Source organism: Oryctolagus cuniculus, chromosome 5 (genome assembly GCF_051225735.1).
Source record: "Oryctolagus cuniculus isolate XC-2025 breed Fujian yellow rabbit chromosome 5, ASM5122573v1, whole genome shotgun sequence".
In the NCBI taxonomy this organism is placed as follows: domain Eukaryota; kingdom Metazoa; phylum Chordata; class Mammalia; order Lagomorpha; family Leporidae; genus Oryctolagus; species Oryctolagus cuniculus.
Genome location: NC_142871.1, coordinates 165254297 through 165271361, shown reverse-complemented (window position 1 = coordinate 165271361; position 17065 = coordinate 165254297). Strand labels below are relative to the sequence as shown.

The 17065-nt window shown below is 46.7% G+C and overlaps 1 protein-coding gene across 25 annotated transcripts in view; it reads left to right on the top strand.

Annotated features, from left to right (window-relative positions):
* FARS2 (phenylalanyl-tRNA synthetase 2, mitochondrial) overlaps nt 1–17065 on the top strand; it is a 495105-nt gene that overhangs the window by 28555 nt on the left and 449485 nt on the right. For 20 of the 25 annotated variants that reach the window (XR_016234851.1, XM_089334510.1, XM_070074462.1 and 17 more), the window contains exon 2: nt 13335–13420. The exons of 1 other annotated variant lie outside the window; for it this stretch is intronic. The gene's annotated coding sequence lies outside the window, so the exon portion shown is untranslated. Of the gene's footprint in view, nt 1–9936; nt 10047–13334; nt 13421–17065 lie in introns of all 25 variants that reach the window. 4 more of the 25 variants (XM_089334509.1, XM_089334498.1, XM_089334499.1 and 1 more) reach the window with 1 other exon arrangement.

Below are 17065 nucleotides of genomic sequence, written 5' to 3'. Positions count from 1 at the left end.
GAAGCTTTTCAGATGAGGAGTGGGATTAAGCAAAAGAGATTCGGTTTAATCTTATATTAAGATCATTAAGGTTTAATAATGCATTAGCTCTTTCTAAGTGAAGTTGAGATTAAAAATGAGTTCACAAAATAAATTTTAGTATTTTAGGACCATCAGATAAGAAGTAATGATATTTATATTTTCTTATTCAAGTCTTTTTTTTTTTTTAAGGTTTATTTATTTGAAAGGCAGAGTTAGAGTGGGAGAGACGTACAGAGATTTTTCCATCTGCTAGTTCATACCCCAGATGGCCACAACAGCTGAAGCTGGGCCAGACTCCATCTGTGTCTCCACACTGATGGCAGGGACCTGAGCATTTGGGCATCCTCTGTTGCCTTCCAGGCACGTTAGCAAGGAGCTGGTTTGGAAGTAGAGCAGCTGGGGGACTCGATTTGGCACTCATATGGGATGCTGGTATTACAGGCAGCGGCTTAACCTTTTTGCCACAATGAAGGCCCCTTATTCAAAACTTGAAATTAGAAATAAATTGTAGTTGCATATTTTATTGTTAAAAATAAAATGTTGAAAAAGCGTGTTTCATAGAATTTTCTTATGGTAAACGATATATAACAGAAATTTACTGTTTTAACCATCTTTAAGTGTGCAGCTCAGTGGCATTGAGTCCACTCCCATTCTTATGTAACTGCCACTGCTGTTCATTCCCTGGGACTTTATCTCCCCACACTGAAACTCTGTCCTTCCCATTCTCTCTTTGTCTCTGGTACCTGCCTTTCTACTTTCTATCTGAATTTGAAATTCTTGTCCACAGTCATTGTCCAAACCAATATGTAGTCTGATATCTGTCTGTCTACAGGGATCATTTCTTTTAGAGTGACTGTAACCTGACTAAATGCGTGATTGCCTTCTGCTGGGGAATGGTAGACACTTGTTAAGACCTGAAACCATCCAATTATGTCACTGCTCCTGGCCATCGCTGACCTTATGTGCTCGCCATGAGTCAGAACATCTCGCTCATTTAGGAAAACAATAACTCCGGAAAAGTACTTTTAAGTGACAGGTGCTAAGATTGACTTTCTTGCATATGTAGTTGGTTTTCTGAACTTTTTCTTACCAGTCTGTACCGAAAAAAGCAAAAAGAATCGGTAGCGGTTCTTTCATATTTTTAATAGTTCCCTATCAGGGTAGTGCCGCTGTAGCACCAAACGAAATCAGTGTGTAGACTTACAAACTTGGGGTTTCCAGGTGACTTTTCAGTCATTAGTGAACAGTAGGAATTTTTGGAATTTGAGGAAGTGTCACCCTCACTGGAGGGCTTGCTCTGTATTGTTCCGGCTGCATTTTTGTGCTCAGGAGACTAAGGGCTGAGTAGAAGGTGCAGCCCTTTCTGTTGACATGGGGGCTGAGAAGCAGCAGCACCAGAGGGCGGCCTGGAGCAGGAGCTGTGAAAGCATCACACCACCCATGGCATTCAGAGGGTGAGCACCCTGAGTACACAATTGATCACACTGATAGGTCTAAGAGTCAAAGGGATCACACAGACAAGTCTAGTGTCTACTAATCCTAGCTGATAGAATCAAAAAGGGAGAGAACAATCCATCATGGGAAGTGGGATACACAGTAAACTCATAGAATGGCAGATGTCCTAAATAGCACTCTGGCCTCAGAATCAGCCCTTAAGGCATTCAGATCTGGCTGAAGAGCCCATGAGAGTATTTTAGGCATGGAAAGCCAAGACACCCTGGGGAAAAAAAAATGTCCATGGCATTCAGAGGGCGAGCACCCTGAGTGGACGTTAGGGAAGGGTTCCTGAGACGGGCGGTCTTCACGGTGGCCGCTGATGGCCACACACCTTTGTAACTTTGCACATGGGACAAGGAGTCACACATGGAATGGGGGCATTCCCAATAGCGGAGCCCATCAGAGTGAAGGCCTAGTAGCTGCTGTTCGTTTGTTTTGCGTGGGATGCCGTCCCTGGGGGAAAGATGTGCTGGGCCCATGTGGATTGCTTGATAGAGGCTAGCCTGGTTGGAAACTGAAACAACTTGTGCTTGGAAAGCTGGAGCCGGGACTGGGGCACGCGGTGAATCACAGGAGGTGGTCAGAGGCTGCACAGTTCCCTCTGAGAAGGACGCCGAGGGTCTCTACCTCCTGTCACTTGTGTTGGGGCGGGGGATGGGAATGATAGAGACCTCCCCAGCTGAATGCAGGGATGAGGAAGGGGATGCTAAAGCCACTGGGCTGTGACGTGCATTGCGTGGTGTCCAAAGGCATTTGTGCACGTTTGGTGAACAGTGGGCCTCTGCTGTCTGTCCTTGCGCCTGCCACTTGGTGTACGTTTGCTCACTTGTGTGTGCATGTGCATAAGCTACATTTCTGTGCATGTGTGGAAGGTCAGCTGCCGTCCTTCTCTTGTCTTGAGTTATCCCTGTATTCTGTGCGTGACCACCACCCACAAGACCCTGGCCGGAGTCCAGTATCCATAAGCGACTTGTGAGTGCTGTTAACGTTCTGTGTGGGAGTTTTGCATCGCGTGCATAAGTTGCACGTACACCTCACTGAACCAGCTTTTTCAGGGTCATGGGTCAGCTCCTGTGATGAGATTCACACGCCCCTCACCCCGAGTCAGTCTTCTCTTCAGCTCGGCTGTGGCGCTTCACACCCTGACCAGTGTTCTTACCCACCCGGAAGCCTCCCCTTCCTGAGCCTCTCTGAGCGCAAGGGCTAGGCTGTCCACCCCTTGGCAAATTCTCCTTCCCCACGGTGCCTCCGTCTCTCCAGAGCTCTCTCCTTGGCCTTCCTTCTCCTGCTGGCACCCTAGCACTGGCAGGAACCTCGCTCTCAGTCTCACATCCCTTAACGTACTCCTGCGTGCGTCCCGCCCGCGCCTCAGCCACAGTGCGTCCAAGATAAACTCATTCTTCACCCCCACCCGGGTCAGCTTCTGCACTGGAAGTGCCTGCTTCCTGATCACTGTAACCACTAACCTTTTCTTAATGGTCTTGACTCCAGCAAGTATTGAGTGCCTGCCGGGTGTCTGGCTCTGAGAATCCAGGTAGCAAAGGGGAAGAGGGAGCGGGAGCTAGGAGATCAGGTGGCTAACTTGGATTATTTTCTCATGAAGCAAATTTTCTCATGAGAAAATGGACATAGTCCGAAGCGGGAAAGAGGTTGAGGGGTGCCCATCTTGATCGAGCCGGGGAAGCCATCGAAGGTGGGAGGTGTCCCAGGTCAGGGAGCGGTACCAAGGAGGGCGCTGAGGGATTTGCAAGCCTCAGACTCTGTGCCCTCCACCAGAGGAGCCTCAGACTCAGAGGGAGGGATGCCATGTGCAGGAACACGAGGTCCGTGCCCCTGAGAAGGGCGTGGTTTGGTTCTAGAAGAGAACAGACACGTTGGGTCCATTTCTCTGTATTAGCAAAATCCTGTTCTTAGTAAGTGCTTTTGAGAGCCCGTTGGAAGTCTGTAGGAGGTCGTGGAGGACCATCAAGGGCTCATCTTAGAAGCAGCGTGCTCCTGGGTGCTCCCTGCAGGTGAGGCTGTGTCCGCAGGTGCGTTCTGTCTTCTGGGAAGACCGCGTGCTTCTGGTCTCTCCTGTCGCAGTTTGCTGAGGACCTTTAAGGGCCGTGGGGAGCAATTGCTCTTTCTTTATGTTAAACACTTACTCCATTTTGAGTCTCTTGTAGTGATGGTGGCTGTGTGGGTAGTGACCAGCCAGCCAGCTGTGCGACCCCAGTGGGCGTTGGCCCTTCGGCCACCCAGGAGAGACCGCGCCCATCATCCTTCTGGGTTCCTGAAGGTCTTCCATGCTGCTCCTTTTCACGGGCTTCTCCACTTCTGTTGTTTGCCCTACTTGTTGGTAAAGTTCAAGGAAAATGCTGTGTGTAGATTTCAAATTTTTTGAAGCAAAATTATCTTTTGATTTAATTTTTTGTAAACTTTTTGAAGTGCCCTTGTATATATGGGGGATGTGGTTCTTTTCCTTTCTCCTTTCCACCCATGCTGTCCTGCACACGCCCAGAGCATTGTCTCTCCTGTTGCGTGATAGCATGCTGAATCTTACGGCAGCCGTGCCCCTCTGGTGTCTTTCTCAGGACTGAACTTACAAATGTGTTTTTTGTTTTAAAGATTTATTTATTTATTTGAAAGTCAGAGTTAGAGGAGAGGCAGAGGTCTTCCATCCACTGGTTCACTCCCCAGTTGGCTGCATAAGCCAGAGATGCGCCGATCCAAAGCCAGGAGCCAGGACCTTCTTCCAGGTCTCCCACGCAGGTGCAGGGGTCCAAGCACTTGGGCCATCTTCTACTGCTTTCCCAGGTCATAGAAGAGAGCGGGATTGGAAGTGGAGCAGCCAGGACTCGAACCAGTGCCCGTATGGGATGCCAGCACTGCAGACAGCAGCTTTATCTGCTATGCCACAGTGCTAGCCCCTCTACTGGTTCTTCTAGTAGCCATGCGGTATCTGCCTTGAGAGCCGAATCACTGATGGAGGACTGGAACCCTCGTATTCTGTGGTGGCTGGAGAGCCTTTGAAATTGATGTGAATGTATTTTCTGTTCCTCTTCCTCTGAATACTTGATTTCTAACACTTTACACTTTTGTATGTATGCTCTAATCTTTGCACACTCGTGTCTAGTACACATTTTAAAGGGAACATTGGATCAGTCATTCAAAAGGGTGCATGGCCTTCTTCCTCCTTGTTTGTAACTGGAGTTGCAGTTGACGTCCTTCCGTGCTTTCCTACAGGAATTTACACAGCTCATGGTTAAAAGCATTGAGTTCAGTCTTCTATGCAGAATGTGACATGCTTCTCCCCAGCCATGCTCCTGTTCTGTCACTCTGTGTATAGAAAACAGGTGTGTGTATGTGTTATGTGTACATATGTTCCTAATTATGAATATATGTCTATAATACATATAGAATGTATATGAAATCAGCATAATTATTTGTGTAGTAAATAAAATACATAATAATATATAGTGTATATGGTGTGATTACCTATATAATCATATGTTTATGGAAGAGAGGATAGTGTTCACATCTTAAATGATTTCCAAGTTAATTTTGGTGCTGCTCCAGGATCTTTCAGAGAGTTGTAAACTTGGAGGCCTGTTTCGCCTGTGACCCCTGATGCAGAAATCCTGACACCCACAGACCTAACTCAGGCAGCACAGCTGGGCCTTGGCCTCTGGGGCCCACACTGTCGGCAGAGCACAGAGCATGGCTGGCCCCCTATGGCTTGCATCTGTGGAGGCTGGTTATTCTAGCAAGGTAGCCTGTTTAGGTAAAGAGCCTGACAGTGTCTTTCAGAAGATAAATTTGGTCTTGGTATTGAATTCTTCCCAAAGTCAAGGGTAAAGTGGCGTGGGTTTGATGAATTCCTATTGGGAATGTTGATCTCTGAGCTTGCATTCCTCTGCCTTAACTGCTCATTCAGCTGTGTGTGTGGGGAGTTGGGTTGTGTTTGTTTGCTGGGGACTGTGTGTCAGTGTAGCATGGTATTATGTGTGTGGGGGAAGTTGGGTTGTGTTTGTTTGCTGGGGACTGTGTGTCAGTGTAGCATGGTATTATGTGTGTGGGGGAAGTTGGGTTGTGTTTGTTTGCTGGGGACTGTGTGTCAGAGTAGCATGGTGTTAGGAGGGAAGGGGGAAGAAAAGGAACAATGGAGTTGGCACTGTCATCCTCCTGGGGGGGGGTGCTCAGAACGGCTCTCTAAGAGGAGGCCTGGGAAGGACACCTGAGCCCTTTACCTCCTCTTCCTGCCATGATTCCCTTCTTGGCACTCAGAGTGGCCCTTGGTCCTTAGCCTACTTCTCACGCACGCTCCTCTCCAGTGTCTGCAGTTAGTCTGTCCCCTGGCCTGTGCCAGCAGACAGAAGGGGATTTTCAGTCTTGTGTTCCTCCATGCTTTCGCCTGCCTCACAGTCCTTCTTTCTCCCAGATGTAGAATTTTCTAGAGACGATCTACTTTATGTCAATGCCACTTCCTTCTTTGGAGGACCTGGTACTTACCATACATTCTGTGCCAGAAATGGCTCTGTTTATATGAATTCTTAGGTTCTATAAACCTCTTCCAGAAAAAAAAAAGGACAAATGGGGGATTCCTTGAGGAGCTCTTTGAGGCTAATCCCAGTCTCATGTGGCTGTTAGACTTTTTTTCCCCCTATCACTCAAGAAGTAATTTGTCTTTGTGATCGCAGTTTTGGGAAACTCAAATCTGTTTATTCTGCTGAAGAGAGAAGATAGAGACAAGTGAAAAGAGGATGAGAGGATCATCTGCTTATTAGACTACCCAGCGCACCAGTCTGCCTGTCTGTCAGCTTCTCCTGTACCAGTCTGCCTGTCTGTCAGCTTCTCCTGTACCAGTCTGCCTGTCTGTCAGCTTCTCCTGTACCAGTCTACCTGTCGTCAGCTTCTCCTGTACCAGTCTGCCTGTCGTCAGCTTCCTCCTGTACCAGTCTGCCTGTCTTTCAGCTTCTCCTGTACCAGTCTGCCTGTCGTCAGCTTCTCCTGTACCAGTCTGCCTGTCGTCAGCTTCTCCTGTACCAGTCTGCCTGTCGTCAGCTTCTCCTGTAGTATTTTCTCTCTTCTGCTCCCTTGCTTTTTTTTTTTTTAAAAATATTTATTCATTTGCTTGAAAGGCAGAGTTACAGAGAGAAGGAGAGTGAATGAGCTCTTTGATTTGCTGGTTCACTCACCAAATGGCCCGAATAGCTGGGTCTGGTACAGGCTGAGGCCAAGAGCCAGGAACTCTGAGTCTCCCGTGTGGGTGGCAGGGTCCTGAGCACTGGACCGTCTTCTGCTGCCTTCCCAGGTACACTGGCAAGACTGGAAGGATTACAATTAGCTGGATCGGAAGTGGAGCAGCTGAGACTAGAACTGGTACCCATATGGATGCCAGCACTTCAGGCTGGGGCTTTAACCCACTGCGCCATAGTGCCGGTCCCCCTACTGTCTTTTTAAATTATTATTAAATAAAAAATTTTTGTTCTGGCTTTTAAATATATAGGTAGGAGTAAACAGCAGTTGATCAGTCTGTGCCATTTATTTCACTGATTCAGATTTTATTTTTTATTCTTTTCTTTTTTTTTTTTTTGACAGGCAGAGTGGACAGTGAGAGAGAGAGAGAAAGGTCTTCCTTTGCCGTTGGTTCACCCTCCAATGGCCGCCACGGCCGGCGTGCTGTGGCCGGCGCACCACGCTGATCCGAAGGCAGGAGCCAGGTGCTTCTCCTGGTCTGCCATGGGGTGCAGGGCCCAAGCACTTGGGCCATCCTCCACTGCACTCCCGGGCCACAGCAGAGAGCTGGCCTGGAAGAGGGGCAACCAGGACAGAATCCGGTGCCCCAACCGGGACTAGAACCTGGTGTGCTGGCGCCACAAGGCGGAGCATTAGCCTATTGAGCCGCGGCGCCGGCCCTGATTCAGATTTTAAGTAACTGGGTTAGTGAATCTGAGAACATCATCAAAATAGTGCTAATTGTAGGGGTATTGTAAAACATATATGAGGCATCTTCAAAAAGTCTGTGAAAAGTGTACACTGTCCTTTTAAAAAACATTCTTCACAATGCAGCGAGAGCACTATATTCCATTTGCTGGTTCACTTTTCAAATCCCTGCAACAGCTAGGGATGAGCCAGGCCTAAGCCAAGAACCTAGAACTCAATCCAAGTCTCGCAGGTAAGTTTACAGGGACCCAAGAACTTGAACCATCACCTGTTGACTCCTAGGATGCACTTTAGCAAGAAGCTGGGATCTCATGTGGAGCCAGGGCTTGTATCTAGGCCCTTCTGTGTGTCCCAAGGGGCATCTTACCATTGCACCAAACACCTGCCCCCTGCCCATTTTTAATTACATTTTTCCACAAACTCTTTTCAAGTACCCTGCTTACATACATATAATTCTTTAGCTACTACTGCTATTACAGATTTTTTTAAAAGATTTATTTATTTATTTGAAAGGCAGAGACGTAGAGGCAGAGAGAGAAAGAGGTCTTCCATCTGCTGGTTCACTCCCCAGATGGCCACCAGGGCTGGAGCTGCGCTGACCCAAAGCCAGGAGCCAGGAGCTTTTTCCATGTCTCCCATGCGATACAGGGGCCCAAGTATTTGGGCCATCTTCCACTGCTTTCCCAGACCATAGCAGGGAGCTGAATCAGAAGTGGAGCAGCCGGGACTCGAACTAGCACCCATACAGGATTTTGGCACTACAGGCGGTGGCTTTACCTGCTATGCCACAGCACTGGCCCCCTGCTATTACGAATTTACGTAAGACTCTGGTATGTGGGGTGGATGTTGTGGGGCAGTGGGTTTAGCTGCTGTTTGGGATACTCATATTCCCTTTGAGTAGTGCCTGATTCTGCAGTTCCTAGTTAGATTCCTGCTAATACGCCTGGGAATGCAGTGGATAATGGCGCCAGTACTTGGGCTCCTGCCACCCACATGGGAGACCTGGCCTAGCCTTGACTGTTGCCGGCATTTGGGGAGTGAACCAGTGGATGGAAAGCTCTCTCTTTGTCTCTTCCTCTTTCATTTTTGTCTTTCAAATCTTTTTTTTTTTTAAGCCTGTGGAAGCAGTACAGTCCTCAAATTATTTATTTAACTTTCTGTATTAACACTGGCAACTGTATTTCCCCCTTTGCTACATTTGCTTCACAATTGGGTTGTTCTTTTAATGGTAGAATTTTCATTGTTGATTCATTTCAACAACCATAACAGAGAACTCCTAAAAACTTATGAAAATGTTAGAATATTTTGTGTACAATTTTAACATATAACACAAATCAAATTCTGTGTTTAAGCTAAAGCTAATGAGATTACAAGTGAATTTTAATGCTTGAAACTTTGAATCTTCTATAGCTTCTACCACTAGCCTAAAGATAGGAAATAATGGAACTGCTCCTTTATTTACTGAACCAGACAGTGATTTGAATTACTGCCTCAGAGAACCGGAACAGAAGGATTGCGCGCGCGCGCGCTCTTTCTCTCTCTCTCTCTCTCTCTCTCTCTCTCTATATATATATATGCAGTCATGGTGGCTTTCAGAAGCTTATTGGAAGGTACAGAATTTTAAAATTGCTATTAATTAGTGGTTGGTTCTATATGAAATTGCTTAGACAAAAATGACTTGGTGCTTACTCTTTTCTGAAACTATAGGAAAACTGACTTTTGTTATATCTCTATAAGACTTGGTACTCTGGAGCCTTACGTAGAATCTGGGGGTCAGAGGTTAGTTTTGACCACCATTTGTCTTTGTGCTGACTGCAATGACCTGTGACTGTGTATGTGGAGGGGCTACTAATGCATGGCCAGTCCGGCTTTCTCATGCGGAGTTGACCTAGTTAAGCAGAACGCAGGTTCTGTAAGATGGGCTGTCTCGCTGTTGCCTTTCAGTTACCACTCCCTTGCAGATTCCTGGGGGACAGGATGGTAAAGGAATTTGAGTGGGTGTTTTATTGATAAATTAAAATACATGCTATATTTATTTCTCAATTCTTAGTTTGAAAACAAGGCAGCCTTATATAACAGGAGTTTTAGAAATAGAATGTTCCAAAGTTGCTTATTTTTGGTAAAGTATAAAAACTCTAGATTGACTCCAGTTAGATTATGCGTGATCATTTGAAGACACTAACTTTAATTGGTAAACCCTCCCTGAGTGTGGATTTAAGCAGTTGTATGTAGAAAATTTCCTTTTAAATGTCTCCTTAGAAGCATATACCATGCAGAAATCCACCTCCATCGTTCTCTTTACTTCAGGAATACATGTAGTAATTCACATGTGTGTTTGCCATTAAGAAAAAGCCTTGATTAATCTCTACCTGTGACATGGCTAATTATTTTGATGAGTTTACTTTTTGTTTTTTGAAGATTTACTTATTTGAAAGAATTACTGGGTGGGGGAGAGCAAGAGTGAGTTCTTCCATCTGCCAATTTACTTTCCAGATGGCTACAACAGCCAGGGCTAGGCCAGGCTGAAGCCAAGAGCCTCTTCCGGGTCTCCCATGTGGGTACAGGTGCCCAAGGACATGGTCCATCTTCTGCTGCATTCCTAGGTACGTTAGCAGGGAGCTGGATCAGAAGAGGAGCAGCTGGAACTTGAACTGGCACCCATATGTGATACTAGCACTGCAGATGGAGTCCTGACCCACGCCACAGCACTGGCGCCGTAGGGGAGAGTTTTAGAAGTCAGCAACTATTAGAGAATCTGTAACGTGGATGATCAGTGTTAGGTAGATTGGTGTTAGATGGACAGACATACAGGTCCTGTGAGAGCAGGAAGGAGGGCTCCGTACCCCAGGCGAGCAGATCAGGTCAAAGAAGGTTTTCCTGGGTTGGAGGGGAGAGCATGGTTTTAAGAATGAGCGGGATTTAACCAGTGCAGAGGGTAAGAGGGCTTTCCTTGGCTGAGGGAGTTGTTTCTCTGTGGACATACGCTTCTGTGTAGGATAGTTGAAGGTGAGACATGAGGTTTGTCAGGTATTCAGGAAATACTTTGTGAGCACAAAAGACTAGACTTTGGATTTCTAAGCAGAAAAGTGACTTTGTAAGACTTAAATGATTTTGACAGCAGCCTGGAGAGCTGGCACAAGTATTGATTGGCAAGAGGGAACTTTATTTATCGTATACATGGGAAGTGGTGAAGGCCTGAATTACTAGTAGTGGAGAGAGAGACAGTGAAATTCTAGAGAGATGCCAAGATTAGAGGCAGTGGGGGCTGGCCATCGACTAGACATGAAGGCTAATGGAAAAGGAAGACTGAAGGATGCCTGCCGTTTCCTGCATGGGGTGATTGGCGATTCACCTAGGGGGTAAATGCATCAGAGGGTGTTAGATTTCGGGTGCATTGGATCTAAGTCCTGCGTAGACTGTGCATGGGTGGACTGGGTCTCCCCGAGGGAGAATGGAGCTGGAAATGCCGAGATCTGAGGACCCTTGACACACGACTGGCTGTTGAAGGCAGTTATATGAAAGATAGATGAGCCTGGCAGGAGTGCGTGGGAGAGGAGGAGAGGGCCGAGTGCACCTCTGCGAACTCTGATGAAAAGGGATGATGGGAAGATGTGAATCCTTGAAGGAGACTGAGTATTCCGAGATGAGAGGAAGACAGGAGGAGAAGCCATCCGAACTGAGGGAAGACACGGTTCCAACAGGGAACAACCTGAGTGTCAGGTCCTGCAGAGTTCAGTAATACGTGCTGAGGACCTGATGTTGGTGGCACTACTGGAAACGGCTCCCTGGAGTGGTGGACCAACCTTAGAATTCACCGGGTGGAAGATGGATCAGAAATTAAAGACAGGAAGCAGCTCATATTTAAGTCTCAAAGGCTTCTTGAGAAAGCAAGAGATAAGGCTCTGAAAGAGTGGGCTGCGGCTGGATGGGCTGTTTGAGGAGATGTTGTGTTAGCAGGAAACTTTGAGCATGCTTCTCTGCTAACATGAATGAGCCGCGAGGCTGTGGCCGAGCCAAGAGGAAAACGTGTGCTTCCTTTGAAGGCCTGGCCTGCAGCGGGGGCAGAATGCAGGTGCAGCTGAGATTGTGCGCTAGGAGGGGAGAGTCTGGGGATTGGAAGGATCGATATTTGATCAGCCTTTATCTTTACATAAGCAGGAAGGGGTTCAAAACCAGAACTGGACCATGTGCTTTTCATGGTAAAGAGTCACTGCATAGAAACTTGAATATTTGTTAAGTTTAAACCCCAGTAGAGGAAAAGTTATTACTTAACAGTATCATCAATATTTGCTTTTGTTTGAAGACTCTTGGTAGAAGATGGATTAGAAACTATACACTATTTTCATCTATCAGAGTTGCTCAAGTTAAGTTCCTGTTGGCATTTTGGAGCTCAAGGACAAGAGAACTGTTGCAACATGATTTTTTAGAGCTGATTTAGACCTCAGAGAAGTGGCTGTGTAGGCTGAAGGTCAAGAACTTGATTGATTGGGTGATTACAGTTCCTCTTAAAACAGATTAGAGATGGCAGGTTTGCCACAGGTGAGAAGCACTGTGAATTTTATTAGCATATAAAACTTGTTGGAAAATCAAAAAAGAAATCTAATATTTAAGATATTAACACACACACTTATACACACGTATGCACACACACACACACACGCCTCCGTGCATGACCTTTGCAGGAATCCCTGTTTGTGGTATTTTTGCAACCTCATGTCTAGGCTGATCTTTCTGTATCGCTATACATAATACAGGCACTAGAGTAGCTATGGTTTTTATTTTTAATTTTGGCTCTGAACCTCAAGTGCCAAATGTACTTATCAGCTCACTTTTGCCACTTACTGTATTGACCTTTATATATGGGATCTTCTAGATGATTGGATATGTGATTGGGCATTTGAGTTTGGGGTCCTTGCCGTAGAAAGAGGTGGAAGGGGTAGAAAAGAAGCCGTTGGTGTTTAGGGAGAGAAAGGGGGGGCCAGGGATAAAGCAGGGAGAAGAATCTTTGGGACTTGGAGAGTGGGCATCTGTGGAGAGTAGCAAAGTGGATACTGAAATTATTTAATTTCAAAAAAAGAAAGTATGGCCGGTGCTACGCCTACTAGGCTAATCCTCCACCTGCGGCGCCGGCACCCCGGGTTCTAGTCCCGGTCGAGGCCCCGGATTCTGTCCCGGTTGCCCGTCTTCCAGGCCAGCTCTCTGCTGTGGCCCGGGAGTGCAGTGGAGGATGGCCCAAGTGCTTGGGCCCTGCACCCCATGGGAGACCAGGAGAAGCACCTGGCTCCTGGCTTCGGATCAGCACGGTGTGCCGGCCGCGGCGGCCATTGGAGAGTGAACCAATGGCAAAGGAAGACCTTTCTCTCTGTCTCTCTCTCTCACTGTCCACTCTGCCTGTCAAAAAAAAAAAAAAAAAAAATGTAAGCAAGATGCCACAAATGGAAAATTTCACACTTGACCTCCTGTGAGGGGTTGTAATTAGAACTCATGAGCGCTAAAAATATTGTGTCAGATTACCTCCAGGCTATGTGTATAAGATATTTAAAAACATAAATGAATTTCATGTTCTGACTTGATTCTCATTCTCACCATGTAATGGGATAATTGGTATTATATCCTGAAGATTCATTTACATGGTAGCAGGTGTCAGAATTTCTTTACTTTTTCAAGCTGAATGATAATCCATTCTGTGTGTAGATCACATTTTTTTTTTTTTTTTATTCACTCTTCAGTGGACACCTGGATTGCTTGCACCTTTTGGCTGTTGTGAATCATGCTGTTTTGAACATGGGTTCCCTGGTGATCTGTTCAAATCTTAGCTTTCAGTTCTTTTTGAGTATTTACCCAGAAGAGAATGGCTAGATCATGTGGTAATTCTATGTTTAATTTTTTAGGAACCTCCAGAGTGTTTTCTTCAGAGGTTGTGCCCTTTTGATTTCCACCAGCAGCGCACAGGGGTTCCAGTTTCTCTGCCTAGGAGGTAGGTACTGTTTGTCTTTCAGTGTTACAGAGGGGAAAGGGGGCTCAGAGAGAGGTTAAGTGAGCTCACATGGCTGGTGTGTGTAGATCTGAATTTAAACTCATCGACCTAACTCCACAAAGTCACACGGACTGAATGCGGGCAGTATGGCCTTGGTACCCATGCTTTGAGATGGTTGCGTGTGTTTTCTCAGTATGTGTGGTGCTGTATTTGTAGACAAGCAAAGTTGATCGTGGATCAGAAATAAGAGTGCCTCAGTTTGGGCAGTGGAGTGGGTCCAGAGGCAACCTGAGTGCAGGCGGTGCTCAGTGCACGGCGGGCTTAGAGAGGGTGGGGCTGTTGCAGCAGATGGAGCTAGTTGAAGAAGACACGGCCACCACGTGTCAAGATTTATTGATTTATTTGAGAGGCAGAGAGAGAGAGAGGTCTTACATCCAGTGGTTCACTCCCCAGATGGCTGCAATAACTGGAGTGGCACTGATCCGAAGCCAGGATCCAGGAGCTTCTTCCAGGTCTCCCACGTGGGTGCAGGAGCCCAAGGGCTTGGGCCATCTTCTACTGCTTTCCCAGGCCATAGCAGACAGCTGGATAGGACTGGAGCAGCCGGGACTCAAACCAGTGCCCCTATGGGATGCTGGCACCGCAGGTGGCTTTACCCGCTACACCACAGCGCCAGCCACATAATTTGAATTTTAAGTCAGTTCTCTCTGGTTTCAAAACCTATGTCTGAAACTTTTCTCTGTTGCTGTGCAGTGTATGCATTCAAGGGGCAAGTCAGGGGTAGTGGAGAGACAAGAACTTGGTCCTGGACAGTGGGCTGTGGAGTTACTCGGTAGGGAGAGGAGGGTGGGAGCAAAAGCGGCACCTGAGGCCGACGTGCTGAAACTGGCTTGGAGCTCCCAGAGATGCCCTGGCGTGGGCACGCGGCTGAATCTGTCTATGGAGAGGCGTGGTCTCGGATGGAAGTCCATTGCATCTTATAGTTGGTGTCTGTTGGGGTTGAAGACACGCCCTGAAGATCCCCTTCAGGGCCAGCCCTGTCCTCCTCTTGTGCCTTGTTCCTTAGAAAGACACATGTGAGCCAGCAGTGGCCCTGCCCTCCCTGCAAGTGATGGTTGTTTCCGTTTGCCTCTTCCAATCTTTGTGATTATTCCTGTCCTTTTTTCCTTTCTAGATTTATTTATTCATTTATTTGAAAGAATGACAGAGAGAGGGAGAGATGCAGACAGATCTGGCCTCTTTTGGTTCATACCCCCAGTGTTTGCACAGCTGGGGCTGGGTTGGCTGAAGGTGGGAGCCTGGAACTCCATCGGGTCTCCCACGTGGGTGGTGGGGGCTCAGACACTCGGGCCAGCATCCCCTGCTTTTCCAGTTGCATTAGCAGGGAGTGCGGTGGGAAGCAGAGCAGAAGGGACTGGAACCAGTTCTGCGTCCCAGTGATTGCATTTATTGCTGCAGATGTTGCTGATTGTTCCAGATGTGAACACCAGGGCTTTTCACTCACCAAGTGCGCATCCAGCCCTGGGTGACCCTGTCATGTTCTACCTGGCTCGTGGGCTGTGTGCCTGGGCCATTCTCTGCCTCAGGGTGCTGGTAATGAAGTGAATTGTCAGGTTGAGGAGGTGGACATGACTTGGTGGCATGGCAGTCACTGACAAGCACATGCCACCTACAGTGCCTCTCTGGGGAGCCACTCTGTATGGCACCTCCCCTGGCTCCCTGCATGTCGTGGGATTCTGATGGCCCCTGCTCCCTGGGTGCATTGCATGGGCTCTTGTGACCCCTTGGCTCTTTTTCAATGAGATCAGAGGCATGAGTTTTATTTTTACATAATACATTACCTTGTAATTATAGAAGGATCGTAAGAGTACTCAGAAAGCTTAGAAATAGGGGAAAATGCTCATACTCATTTCCCTAAAGTAATGTTTTTAATTATTTTTTTCTGATATTTCTTAGTTCTCTTTTGTGTCTGTGCTTCCGTTTGTAACTACAGAAGCTGCTTAGTTACCATCTTAACAGCTGCATAATATTCTGGTGTGATGCTCCATGGGTTAGTTATTTAACCCTGTTGTTGACAGGCATCTTCCAACTTTTCACAATTACTACTGACATTACAAAATATGTCTTATAGCCGTTTCCATAGTTTGAATTAGTTTCTTATGATAGAATCCCAGATGTGGTATGCATCAAAGAATAAACGTATTTATGGCTTCTAAAACATACTGTCAGATACTTCCCAGAAGTTGAGCCAATTTACTGTGCCATCAAACAGGCATTCATGTCAAGTAGGATTAGGGATGTGGCCTCTCAGAGTAGGAGAAGAGAAAGACGTACCTTTGTGGTCTGTGTGTTGATCTAAACCTCGATAAATCTGTGTTGTCTTCATTAACAACAGTATACTAGGAGTCTGATGTCAATATGATAGTTACTTATTCATTGTTCACTGGAGCAGTGTGCTAGGCATGGAAGGAAGTAAATGATGTGTTTTCTGTGTTCATGCAGTGTGGACTTTTAGAAATGTTGACAAAGGTAAATGGACAAACTCATTCAGCCATTGTGACTGGGGTCTAGGGGCCCCTTAGTTTTTAGTAATGCCTAATGATTTGAGGTAATATTTTATTGCAAGTCAGAGGAGGCAGCTAGAACCAGCAGGGGAGGGTACTAGAAGTACCTGGGCATATGTTCCAGAAAGTGCCTGACCCTGGAAGCACAAGCCACCTCCCCTCACCTGGTGAGGACAGTCTTGGATACTGAATTTATATCGTAAAGGATTTTAAAATCACACCTGAGCTTAGTGGAGAAGGTAGGTGATAATTAGGCCATTTGTTCTAGAGTTTTGTCATTGTACTGTTCTTTAGTTATTTTCCAGTTGGATTATAAATGTTGACCACCTTAAAGTAGAGATTGTACTTTTTGTGTGTCTTCCCTAAGGAGACCAGCACACTGTATGTGTGTGTATGTGTAAGAATTATTTATTTGAAAGGCAGCATTAACAGAGAGAGATCTTCCATCTACTGGTTCACTCCTCCAAATGGCTGCAATGGCCAGAGCTGGGCTAATCTGAAGCCTGGAGCCAGAAGCTTCTTCCAGGTCTCCCACGTGAGTACAGGGGCCTAAGTACTTGGGCCATCCATCCTTCGCTGCTTTTCCAAGCCATTAGCAGGGAGCTGAATTGGAAGTGGAATAGCTGGGATGCACACTGGCACCCACGTGATATGCTGGTGTCCCAGGCAGTGGCTTTACCTGCTACACCATGGCCCTGGCCCCCATTGTGGTTTATGTTAAAACATATGTATTTATTTGAAAGGCAAAGAGACAGCAATCTCCCAAGTTCTGGTTCACTCCCCAGATGCTAGCAACAGCCAAGGCTGGGCCAACCCCAAACTTCGAAGTCTATCCAGGTTTTCCACATGGAGCCCAACCACCCAAGCCATCATTGCTACCTCTCAGGAAGCCCATCAGTAGGAAGCTGGAATTGGGAGCAGAGCCATGACTCAAACTCAGGCACTCCAGTATGAGATGGGGGTTATCTTAACTGCTTTGCCACATTCTCACCCCAAGCACATTGTTTTGTATGTGGTGTATGAATGTGATAGTCTGGTGTCTCATTGAATGAATGACTGAAAGTGGTTCTTTATTGTCATG